A 12,975-nucleotide genomic window follows, 5' to 3' on the forward strand; every position below is an offset into this window, starting at 1 on the left:
ATGGAAGGAATTCACTTGCAAGACTCATCTTCATGGTAGGGGGAAGAGCAAACAATGAAGTCTTTTGTCCTCTTTAATGTTCCACTCTAGTCCATCCGGTGTTGATAGGCCTTCCTTGTTGGGCAGGACATAACAGCTAAATTTAGAGATCAGCACATCACACTACTTAATGTTTCTTTCCTGTCTGGTGAGTCATATAGTTATGGAGGCTTACAATGCAAATGCTCAAATATTACCTTACAATATGGGGTGTCAGGATCCTGCTATGTTCATCCCAGGAAAGGAGCAGTAGAGTAGTCCTCCAAACAACCTAGAGAGGCTGTGGTCAATTGGGGGAGGCTGCAAGGAGCTAGCCAATCAAAGGGTTGCAGGCTAATATAAAAGGAGTTGCAGTGCAGCACTGAGTTAGTTGCTGCTTGGAGCCTAAGGAGGGAAGATGGTGCTCCTGGCTGGCCAAAGAGAACTGCAGCACCATGACAGCTCAGTGCTGGCAGGGATTGGGGGGAGACAGAAAGAGCTCCTCACTGGCTGCTGGGCCTGAATACAGGAGAGCCCTGAGGTAAGGGTGAAGTACTGGTGAAGGCTGGGGCTGAGGGGAATTGTCCTAGGGAACTGAAAGCAGTTTTGTTAAAGGGACATGGTGGTGTGTGACTGCTGTTCTTAGGGTTCCTGTGCTGCGACCTGAAGTAGTGGGCTGGCCTGGGTCTTTTCCCCTCCCCACCCTGCAATAAGCCACTGGGGAAATGGCCTACAACTGGACAGTGATAAACCGCCAGAAAATGATCTGAACTGTTAAGAGGCCCAGCTGCAGAACTAGGCCAGAACAGACCAGGGTGGCTGAAGAGTCTCCAGGGAGATAGCCCTGGGTACATGCCCCTACCTGGGCCAGAAGCACTTAAAGACTTTGTTGGACTAATACCCTGGAAGGATCTGCTTGAGTTGTGTTTTGCACAGACTGTGTGTGACCTGGCCGGAGGGCTGTCACTACAAATTGCCAGAAAGTAGCCATCTAGCTGCACAGACTGAAAGAGGTGCAGACACACACCCGAACAAGAGGGCGCTCCATGAGAGCAATTTTAAACAGCAGAAATCCCATTATGGGAACCATTTTGACCCCCATGTGGGATTTCAGCAAGGTTAGAACCTTTAGATTTCAGCACAGACCTCTGCCATCTGAGCTAACTCATTTACTGCTAACAGTAGTAGGCTGTTATCCTCTATGTGGAACAGTTGCTAGAGGGGGAACAGACACACTTTGGTGTATTCAGTGTACAGTCATGCACAATCAGCTTGACAACAAAAGGCAGTGTTGCTCCTAAATCCCCCACCCCCCAAACCATTGCTCCTAAATCACCCCCCCCAAAATCCATCTCACCTGAGTGTGGTGGGGCTTTCAGTCGAGGCTATCTGGCCTGCCTGGGGATATAGACTAAAGCCCAGGAGCCACTTTCATATGAGCCAGTAACCTCACCAATTTGCAGGGAGGATGCAGGCCAAATCACCTGAATGCTGATAGTTCTTCAATGCCTTCACACAATTCCCTGGGAAAGCATTGTACAGCCGCTCAGTTTACTGCAGCTTAAGAACCATGGGCCATGCCCCTAGAAGTCCTGGTTTCATACGCAGGGGAGTGCAGCACCAGTGAGGACACAGTAACGCGAGTGTGGCTTTGCCGGGTGGCTGCCCGCACCTGGGCCAGGATAACCAGGGCTCAGACCTTGATACCAATCAGCCATGTTTACTCTGCAGTGAAGACCCCCCCCCCCCCAAGACTTCAGTGTCACAGAGGAGGTGGTCGGTGTTTGAGCACACACGGGCTGCATCCAGTCTCACTCAGTTCTTATTCTGCTGTGATTTAGGTGACATTCTAGTTTAAATCAACAGGGCTTTGCTTGGGTAACAATCGAGTGAAGCCCCAGCTGATCATAAAGCACATTCGTGATCATGTAAAACACAAAACAAGTGTTAATCTGCTCCTGAGCTTTAACCGTCCACTGATATATTTCATACCCTCTGGAGCACAGTTGCCAACTTTCACGCGGTAAATAAGCCCCCCGACTTTCACAGTAAGCCAAAAATCAAGCTAATCCCATTTCAAAACAAGCCAATCCCTACGAACCCCAACACTCTGTGACTAGATCCCCCCCCCCCGTGTGCACCCCTGACTCTCTTCCCTCCCCCCCCCAGCCCCTGCTTGCCCCCCGTCCCTGCTTGCTGGGAGCCGATTATAAAAAAAAATAAAAGCAACAAGCTACAAGCAGAAAACTAGCCAACAAGCAACTCACAAGCCAATTAAGCCCCAAACAAGCCCAATTTCTGTGGGTTTTTTTTTCCGTGGGTTTGGCATGTCTGCTTGAAGGCATGGACCATGAACCTGGAAGGGAACTCCTTAGTCATCAAGTCCAGTCCCCTGCTATTGCAGGCAACTCTGACAATGAGTTTTAAAGGAGCCATTTAGAATCAAAATAGTCAGTTTGTAGCACTGCTGTAATAGGGAGATGTGGCAGGCCCCACCCCACAGCTGGGGGTGCAGCTGGCTTCCCTCATAAAACTCCGTTGTAGCCCCTCCTAACTTTGGCTTGGAAAGTTTGGGAGATAAGCCTTAGCATTGCTCTAGCATAACAAATATTTCCATCAGCTCAAGTTGCCATGTTGCACCAGTGGTGTCACCAGCTATTTCATGCAGCCAAAGTCTGTGTGGGGGTTTCCTTGAGTGACGTAGAAGCATCCTTTGCTGTCTTGGCGTCATTGCGCCTTCTTTTGACACTTCTGCCTTGGATGGTGCCTCCTCCTCTTGACCTGTAAAGAGCAGCTCTGGGGAGGCATTTCTCCATCCTCCACTGCAAATATGGCATCTGCAGGGAATTGACAAGACTGGTGTGACGTTCCCCTGGTGTTATCTGGACTGGTGATCTGCTAGGTCACGCCAACCCTTGACTGTGGGAGCTGGCCTTACCCTGCTCTGCTGTGAGAACCCCCACTCCTGGGCTGTTCACGCACAGCCTTTGGCACGTAAGCTGCTTGGATTGTGCAACCGAATGACACTAGCCAATATCTCCGGTCCCAGACACAACCCTAGGAACCTCCGTCTTGCAGTGCCCAGTTATACCCACTAGATGCTGCAAGCTTATGAGTTCATCAGTTTAACAAAGAAATTGATATGTACCAGGCTTGTTCTCCCAAGGGGAGTCTCTGACACGCTGCAAACCAAAGGCACTGGTTCAGGTAGAATAAAAAAACAGATTAATTAATTATAAAAGATAGATTTTAAGTGATTATAAGTCAAAGCATAATAAGTCAGATTTGGTCAAATGAAATAAAAGCCAAACGCATTCTAAGCTGATCTTAACCCTTTCAGTGCCCTTACAAACTTAGATGCCTCTCGCCACAGGCTGGTTGGCTGCTCTTCAGCCAGGCTCTCCCCTTTGATCAGCGCTTCAGTCGCTTGGTGTGGTGTCTGTAGATGCAGGTGGAAGAGAGAGGAAGAACATGGCAAACGTCTCTCCCTTTTATCATGTTCTTTCTTCCCTCATGGCTTTGCCCCCCTCCCTTTCAGAGTCAGGTGAGCATTACCTCATCGCAGTCCCAAACTGACCAAAGGAAGGGGGGTGACTCCCTCGAATTGAACCTTTTGTTGCTGCCTAGGCCAGCGTCCTTTGTTCCTGTGAGGCTGGGCTGGGTTGTCCCATACATGCCCTGATGAGGTGTGAACTGCCCCTCTGTTCCTGGAGAGTTTTTGCCTGGGCTTGTTTTAAGCCATGAGGACACATTTTCAGCCTCATAACTATATACATGAAATTATACCCGTACTGTAACATTACTGTAACAATTACTATACCATCACTATAACAACAATGCTCAGTTCATGGGCCTTCCAAAGACACCCGACATGGCAAACTTTGCATTGGATACCACACAGTCATTTTAAAAGGATAAAATAGGGGTGCTGGGTGTTCCTCTGAGGCACAGAGAGTCACAACTGGGCCTTTAGATTGGCACTCCTTTAGCCTGCATGCACCGCAATGCTCTGTCCCCTCCACTCTCCAGCCTGGAATCAATGGTGGCAGCTGAAGGGAGGAATGAGAACCCCGATATTGAACACCCAGATTTTGGTTCCAAGCATCTGCCAAATCATTGTAATCCTGGAGGAAGAAATTCAGTTCGCTGCCTGCACAATCCATTAATGAGGTCATTTGAAACATAAATTCAAGCTATACTTTATAGAGCAAACGGTAAGTCCAGGCCCAGGCTTTTTGAAGACGATGTAAGGCATGACTGCAGGAATGAAGGTGCTGAGGAACTTAGGGCTGAATGGACAGGTTGGCACAGCAGAGACATTACACAGGATGCCCTAGAGCCAGGGGAGGGACCCAGGTTTGGTCAACTCTGTGCAGCGCATCAAGGAACTTGCAAAAGCAAACTGAAGATTGCTGTCCTTCGCTGTCCCCATAGTCCTAGAGTTTAAGGCCAGAAGGGACCGGCGGATCCTCAAATCCTGTGCAGCACAGGCCAACACCAGCACCCAGCACCCACACACTAACCCCAGCCACCAAAACGAGACCAAAGTATTACAGCCCTCATGTGACTAGACCCTTTTTTTAATTTGCAGACAGCTAACAGGACTTGAATGGAGGTGTGGACCCCTTTGGAAAACTTAGACATATTCTGTGGCTCCCAGGGGTCTGTGGATCCCAGGCTGAAAACCATTGGACTAGACTGTTCTGTGCCACAAGCACAGAGCAGGATGGACCAAGGCACACCCCACAATGGCAGGGCAATGATTACGTGAGAGAGACCCAGATAATGCTGGCAAGTGACCTGCACCCTCCGCTGCAGAGGAAGGTAACTCCCTCAAGGTCACTGCCAATTTGAGCCAGTGGGAAATACCTGCCCAAACCACAGGCGGTGATCAGTTAGACCCTGTGCAAGAAGCAGCCAGCCGAGCATCGGTGCCACCTAAGAGCCCTGGCCCTTCGGATCCTATGTCCCTTCTCCAGCCTGATGCTTCAGAGAAAGGAAATAATAAAATGATCCCAGAATATGTTGGGGAGAGTGGGAGGATCTCTACCTGACCGCTGCAGATCACCGGCTGAAACCCTGAAGCATGAGCTTTAGGAACATTAGACACACACTGGAAGTGAGCCCCAGAGCTGCGCCTCCCCACTATCATAAGCAACCCCATCATACAATCCCACTCATACATGTGTCCAGCTCTTGCTTATACCAAGTAAGTTGTTTGCTCCCACAACTCCTATTGGGGCTGTTCCAGATCCTCCCCCCTCTGATGGTCAGAAACCTTCTAATTTCCAGCCTGAATTTGTCTCTGGCCAGTTTATATCCCATTTGTTCTTGTGCCAACACTGTCCTTTAGCGTATACAGCGCTTCCCTTTCCCTGGTGTTTACCCCTGATATATTTATAGGGAGCAATCAGGTCACCTCTCAGCCTGCTTTTTATGAGACTAAACGAGCCTAGCGACTGGAAGAGGTTCATCAGTTAGAACCTGCATTGCCCTTATCAGTCTAGCAGATCTTCTCCGCCCCTGTTCCAGATGGAATTCATCTCTCTCGAAGATGGGTGATCAGAGTGGCAGATAGTGTTCCAGGTGAGGCTTACCAGTGCCTTGTATAGTGGCACTGATACTTCAATATCTCTGCTGGAAATGTCTCGCCTGATACAGCCTAGGATTGCATTAGTCGCATCCCACTGGTGGCTCAGAGTCATCCTGTGATCGATCCACACTCCCAGATCTCCTCCTCTGTCATTTCCAACTGATGAGCCCCCAGTGCGCAGCAGAAATTCTTATTAGCCCCTCAGTGGATGACCTTGCACTTTGTGCTATTGAATTTCATCCTGTTTCTGTCGTTTCAAGGCCATCCCTGTCTTCCTGTGCAATGTTCCCATCCATGTCGCAGACAAAGCGGCTGAGACTCCTTGAGTGCCTAGTGTGGGGGGACCATGTGTTTCATGTGCCTGCCACTAGATGGCACCGCAGCACTGCACTTTGCTGGGCGCTGGCTTTCCAGGAGCTGGGCCCGGACCCTGGAGGGGATTTGACTTTAGTCACCTCTCAAAGAGGGCGTGAGTGAGAGGGTCTTGCCTGGTGTGAACGGGCCATGCCCCGGCTCCCTCTGCTGCTGGGTGGGTTCGGCCTCCAGCCAGACGAAGCTGGCGTGAATGGCGGTCCCCAAAGCAAAGAAAATCCCTTTCTCCTATTTCCCCACCGCCTGGGCCGAGCTCTCTCCCCCTAGCTCTGTGTGACTCTTCCCCCGCTCACCCCTCGGGGCGCAGGGGTACGAACACCTCGCCGCTAGGTGGCAGCGCGCGGCCTCCCTCCCCCATGGACACCAGCACACGGCCCTTCACCCTACACTGCCAAGAAAAACCCGCCACTCAGACCCCGGGGCAACTGACTTGGGCTCACGGGGCTTGGGCGGTGGGCCTAGAAATAGCACTGCAGCACCGAATTCCGATTCCCTGCCCCCCTTCCACCCCCATGCAGGCAGGTGGGGCTCAGCAGCACTGAGATTCCCCCAGGGGAGGCAGGACCACAGGCCACATAGGCTCCCTGACCCCCCTCTGTCTGTCTCCTCTCCCCTCTGTCCCTCTCAGTTGCTCTCGCTCCTGCTCCATCTTTCCCTTCTCTGGCAGAGTGCTGTGTTCGGAGACACTTTTTATTCTAGTGTTCTCACGCCCCAGGCCCAGCTGTCTCCCTCGCACACCCCTCTGGACCCTATGCTCAGCCTTCGCGCCTTGGCCGCTGAATTTCCCACTGCTGTCCCAGAAGCCCCTTTGGAGCCAGGTGCTACTTCCTCTGCAGAGCACAGGATGGCGCCGGACCCTGCAACATCCATCTGCCAGCTCTGCCCCTGCTGCCCAGGGAGCCAAGCACTGGTCGGCATCACCTCGGCTATTCGGTTAAGGGTGTTTATAAAAAAAATTTGTTTGTGACAAAGTGCCCCCCTCTCAGCCTCCTGGGGTGTCTATGTGCTAGGTCTTGGGCCTGCAGGGCTGAGGCCACCATGCAGGCAAAATTGCAGAGGGCAGCAAAGTATTGATCTGCTGCCGCTGTTGGGGTGAGCGCGGACTGCTCAGGGATGGTTTATCCAGGGCAGCAGAACTGGAGCTGGTTCTCTGCAAATCCCCCCCTGAAACACAGCAGAGGGCCTGGAGAGAGCGAGCTGCGCCAGCCCTGCAGACCAGCATCCGGAGCCATTCCTGGAGCCTGCAACCGGCCACACAGCTTCACCGTCCTCACTCCTTCTCGCAGCGGAGCGGGTGTGCGTTCTGTTTTGCACTTAATCAGATCGATCTCTGTTTGATATGAAACACACAGTGCATCTAGCCCAGATTTCCCCCCCCCCCCACACAATGTCGGAGCAAAGCTTGAATATTTGGAGGTGTTTTAACAAAGTAGGTTGATTAGCTTCTGAGCTCTAATCAGTTAAAAATTGCTCCCCCCCCGTGCCAAGTCTCATGATTTTTTTCCAGGTCCCTCTAACTTAAAAACCACAAACTGTGGGCAGTAAAAGCCTGCACGTAGTGAGAGTGTGCAGGGATCTCTGGGCTCATGTCACTATTTTAATTCAGAAAAGGCAAACGTTAATAGTGTTCTTTGTAGTAACTGGGTTTGGGTGTGGCTCTTTGCCCACAGTTGTCCATATCAGCTATGTCCATTCTCCAGTGTGGTACATGGGAGCCTTTTAAATGGTTTAGGAGAAGGATGTAAACCTGCGTGTAGAGGTGCAGACTCACCTCTGCGGCGCCTCCTGCCCGTCTCTTAGGGAATTAGCTCTTTCCAGCTCCGGAGCGCCCTTTGCAGGCTGGTGCTCTGCCTGTCCTCTGGCCCCTGTGTCCCTCCCTGGACCCGGTGCCCTTTTACCTGGGGTGCTGCCCCTGACAGTAACCCCCTCAGTCTTAGGGTCTCCCCTCCCCAGGGAACCCCCACTCGCTATCCCCACCTTGCCTCAGTATACAGCTACTGCCAGTCATTGTCTAGCCCCCACGCCCTGGGGCAGACTGCAGTATCAGCCACTCATCATGGGCAAGGGTGGGTTTGGACCTGCTGCCTTGGCCTACCCCTGGGCTGCCCTTTGCAACCCCCAGTACCCATTGGCCTTCTGCTAGGCCTCAGCCTGGGGCTTTCCAGGCAGGAGCTCCCCGGCTCCTCAGCCTTTCCCCAGCCCTGCTCCACTCAGGTACTTTGCCTCTAGCTCCCTGCAGCCAGGCCCTTCTCCCTCTACAGGCAGAAGGAGAGTGCTGTCTTCCCCTGGCTTCTCTGTCTGTTTGGGGCGTGGCCACAGCTGCAGCCACTTCCGCCAATCAGCCCAGCCTAAAAGCTGCTTTCTCCAGCCATAGGCCCCTCCGAGGGCTGTTTTTAACCCTTCAGGGCAGGAGCGAGGGTCCACCTCGCTTCACTGCCATTTTATATAAGTGCCTAGTGATGTCCGTGCATCCCAATCTGGGGACTAGCAGGGTGTGTGGAGAAAGGGTTTAGCTAGTCAAGGGGAAGCTGGGCAGTGTCAGAAGATCTTCAACAAAATAGCAGGTACTTTGCAGAAGATCAGGACCCCTGTGAAGCTGCTCGGTCTATTCAGGAGAGAAGATCATCAGCAGTGGTGCAAGTAGAAATCATTTCTTGCCCCCATACTGCACTCACGGGAGGGACAAAGGAGGACATGTGACCTCCCCATGTGACTCCTCCCTGCCCCAAGCCCAGGGCCCCCACGTTCTCCCCATCCCCTCCGTCACCCCCCGTTACCTGTTTAAAATTTTACAACTGCATCTGTCAAACATGTAAAATGATGCTTTGGGCCCCTGGTGCCACCTGTACTTCCATGTGTCATTGAGGATCTGGCAGCACCCCAAATTGAAAATTTCTTAAATGAAAGAAGGACAACCACCCCATTTCCCTTAACACACTCTCAGTGCCTCCCTTATGTCTACACTAAGCTTCTGCCAGCCTGCCTTTTTCTAAGTACTGCTCTCCACCAGGCAGTAGGAAAGCAGAGATGCGGCACCATCTGGGTTTGATGGGAAAGAGTCATAGAACGGTGTGTGCCATGTGCATCTTGGGAGAACTACAACCCTCATTGTTGTATTATTTTCCTCAGCATGACATAGAGGAGGGGAAATCGAACTCAGCCTGGCAGAACGTGCATGGAACTGTCTGGGCAGATGAGCAATTGATCAAAATCACATTCTCTGATCTCTTGGGCCCAAATCCTGTTCCCACTGGGCTCAAAAGGCATTTTGCTGTTGAGTTCAATGGGAACAGGCTTCGACATTTGGCGAGGAAAGAACAAAACCGCTCAAGCAAGGGCCGTGTTGCTCATACCACAGGTATCAAAGGCTGCTGACTCATGTGAGAAAGTCAGCAGAGAGCTGAGCTTTGTCCATTGCAAGGGAGAAATCAGCAATCAATGAGGTAAGAACAGTCTCTGTACCAGATCCAACTCCTAAGTCCATCTGCAAAGGATCAAGGAAATACGAAGGCTCCAGATTTCCTTAAAGTCCTCAGTCCCCTGGTTAGATGCTCCCATTAGTAGATGCTCATAGTCCAGAGGCCGGAGCAGGCTGCTGTCTAGAGCTGGTTGGAAAAATTCTGACACAACTTTTTTTTTCATCAGAATTGGTCAATTTGGTGAAATCAAAATGCTTTCCAGTGACGGTTTGATTTTCCGATGAAGTTCCTCCAGGGCTTTCAGAATCCATGGCCCTGGGGCAGCCCCCTCGGCAAACTGCCTGGATTTGGGGAGTCCAGGGCTTCCAGGCTCCACAGGTCTGAGACAGCTCTTCAGGCAGACTGGGGATCCCAGGACTTGTCAGAAACTCCAGCGCTTCCAGGGTCCCCTGCCTCAGGACAATTCACATGGTGGGCTGTTCCAGAGCCACTGATCCTGAAAACCCAAGCTCCACTGGGTGGGCTGATGAGGAGCCAGGTGGGTTACCTGGCGGGACACCAGGTGGCTTCCAGGACTTCCAGGTCTGCAGCTCTGGCATTAGGGTTGCTACCTCTAAGTTACCAAAAAATGGGGACATCCAGGATGATCCTGAGCCCATAAACCTGGACAGCTGGCAGAACCTGTCCAGATTTCTCTGGGATATCTACCTCCGAAAAGGGATGATCCTGGGAAAACCAGTCTGGGGCAACTCACCAGGCAGCCTGCCTGCAGCCAGTGTGCCATTGCCTTTCCATATTGGAACAAGACCACATTGTGATGCTGAAATCCTCCACGACACAGCACGACTTTTCTAATCTCCACCCAGCTCTTCCGCTGCCTCTAAGCACCTGTTCCTCTCCGCTTCCTAGCAGCACTCGGCGCTCCCGCCTTCCCTGAGGGCAGCTTGGCCTTCCTCCCTTTCAGAACGATGGGGGCTGGCAGCCATTTGAACACATTTCTCTGAAGAAGATTTTATTCTTCAGCTTCTTCTGAAGGGGAAACTACCCGTTCTCATGGGAAATGACACTTCATTGTAAACATTTACTTTAAAACGCGACTTCTTCTACCAGGTCTATTGACCATGGAAGCAGGAGGGAGGAGGAAGTTCAGTGTGCGTGTGTGCGTGTGTATGTGTGTGTAGGTGTGCAGGGGATCTGGAGGACAGTGGGTGGGAATGGGGTGTATGCTCCAGCTGCTTTAATGATGCAAAGCTGCTGCAAACCCCACTTAACTCGCCAGTGCCCTCTGGCTTTGCCACGCTGCTCCCCTCCCACCCTGAGCGATACCCAGGAGTCTTCAGCAGGAATCAGGGCAGCGCTGGGGATGGGGGTGTCTGCCCCCAGAGAAGCACACCCAGCCTGACTGCATCTGAGGAGTGGAGATTGGCAGGATGCTTCACGGATGCCTGCAGTGGGGCAGGACACAGGGCTCCATGGTGACACATACTTCTTGGAAACGCTGAAATCCATCTCCGCGATAAGGGTTTTCACCTCCACAAGGCTCCAGGGTGGCTTTTTCTGCTATTAACAGCCCTAGCACTGATCGGCAGGTGTTACATTGCAGCTCTCTGGGGACAGGGAATGAAGCAGTTCCCTAGAGCATCCAGGGAGGAGCTCCTGGCCCCATCCATCAGGCACAGGCTTAGCATTTCTGAGGCAATACATTTTCCCAGGGAGGCGGCTTGAAGTCAGATTGGCTCTGAAAACCCACCCCTCCCCAGCTATGACAGGGTCACGCTGCAGCTTAAAATACTCTGCTTGTACTCAGCCCAGCTGGGCTTGTGTTAATACCTGTTGTGTTCAGGTGTGAACCTGGGGCTGGCTCCCCCTGGCTGGCACTGCTGCCCTCTCCCCCGGCTGGCACACCTCACACGGTGCTGCCCCCAAAGGGCTTGAGAACTAGCAGCAATATGGCCAGGCCTTTTCCCACCATGCACTGGCGGACGGGGAAGAGCACTGCCAGCTGGGCTATCGCTGCCAAGTTTTGTGCAGTTCCACGTGTGCCACTTGATGCCAAAAATGTAACGATCTGATTTGCATATTCACAACAGGTTTTCACGCCTGTAAACTTTGTCTTTTAAAAATGGTCTGGCTCTAGTGCTGGGGAAAGGCCTCCGCAGAAGAGCCCTGGAGAACAAAGCCCTGTGTCTGTCTATCTGCGGGGCACTGCCGGGTGAGTTTCCCATCTGTGCTCCCTGCCAGCCAGCCTCACCCAAACCCGGGAGGAGCTTTTCTGGGGCAACGGGGCAGCTCAGGCTGCATGACCCATGGAGGTTCTTCGCCCCACAGCTGCGTCTGCTACTGGGGCAAAGTGTGGCCTTCGTTTATGATGTGGGAGTTAGAACACACACGGGATGTCCTGCCAGCGGGGGCCGGCTCACCGGACCCATCTCATGGGCAGAGCTGTTGACTCCCCTCATTCTATTGAGCAGCTCTCGAGCATGGGGGGGCGGTTTCTTACAGCCCCAGCTTCCCGAGACTAGTCATTATGGGAGAATATTAGCTTCCCTTTTAAAGGAAAAGGAAGTCTTTAGTCTCTGTTAGTTGCAGAAAAAATCCTGAAAACTGGAAGAAGTGTCCCCTACAGGTTCCCAAAACAGAAAACAAAGAAAAAGAAAACAAAAAAGAATGTTCGGGCCCCTACGCCTTTTATTGTTCATTTCCAAGAACTTTTCTGGAAGAGCTTCTCCAACACTGGAAAGTGACAGAGCAGCAAAAGTGTGTGTGTGTGTGTGTGTGTGTGTATGAGGGGAGGAACTGGCGGGGGGTGGGGGGGGAGTGAAAAAACAACTTCCAAACCCATTCACTTCAATGCATTTAGTGACAAAGCAGAAAACATCTGACATTTTTTTTTCAGTGTTCAAAAACGGAAACAACTAAAAATTTTCATTCAACACAAAATGAGAAACTTTCATGTCAAAATCTGCCACTGACATGTAAAGAAACAAAAAACTGACAACATCCTCCTTTGGAAAATGTCATTTGTGACACCACCTTATAATTTAGCAGGAATAAAAGTCTGTTAAATGCTCACCCGCTCTACTACACAGCACAGCTCCATTGATCCAAGCAAACAGGGCGGCTGGCATGGAGCATGTAACTTTTTTTCCCCCCCAGTGGAAAAAAAAAAGGGTTTTTTCCCACTCAAACAATTTTCCCACAGAATATTTTTCTATTGGTTGTAAAAATGTTCAGGTTTTGGTAAAAACCAAATTGATTTTCGGTAATATTTTTTATCGAAGTTGGCTTTCGAAAACTGGCGGGTTTTTTTTTTATTCCAGTTTTTGTTTTATTTCTATTTTTTTCATAGAGAAAGCAAAATATTCATAGGAAATTTTAAAAAAGTGAAAATGATTTGAATTTTCCCATTAAAACAATGAGAGACAAGACAGGTGAGGTCATAGCCTTTATTGGACCAGCGTCTGTTGGGGAGAGAGAGAAGCTTTTGCGCTAGGCAGACAGAGCTCTTCTTTGGGCCTAGGCTCTGTGCAGCTGGAAAGTGTGTCTCTCTCACCAACAGAAGTTGGTCCAGTC

The sequence above is a fragment of the Mauremys mutica genome, chromosome 16, assembly GCF_020497125.1.
Source record: "Mauremys mutica isolate MM-2020 ecotype Southern chromosome 16, ASM2049712v1, whole genome shotgun sequence".
NCBI classification, from domain to species: domain Eukaryota; kingdom Metazoa; phylum Chordata; order Testudines; family Geoemydidae; genus Mauremys; species Mauremys mutica.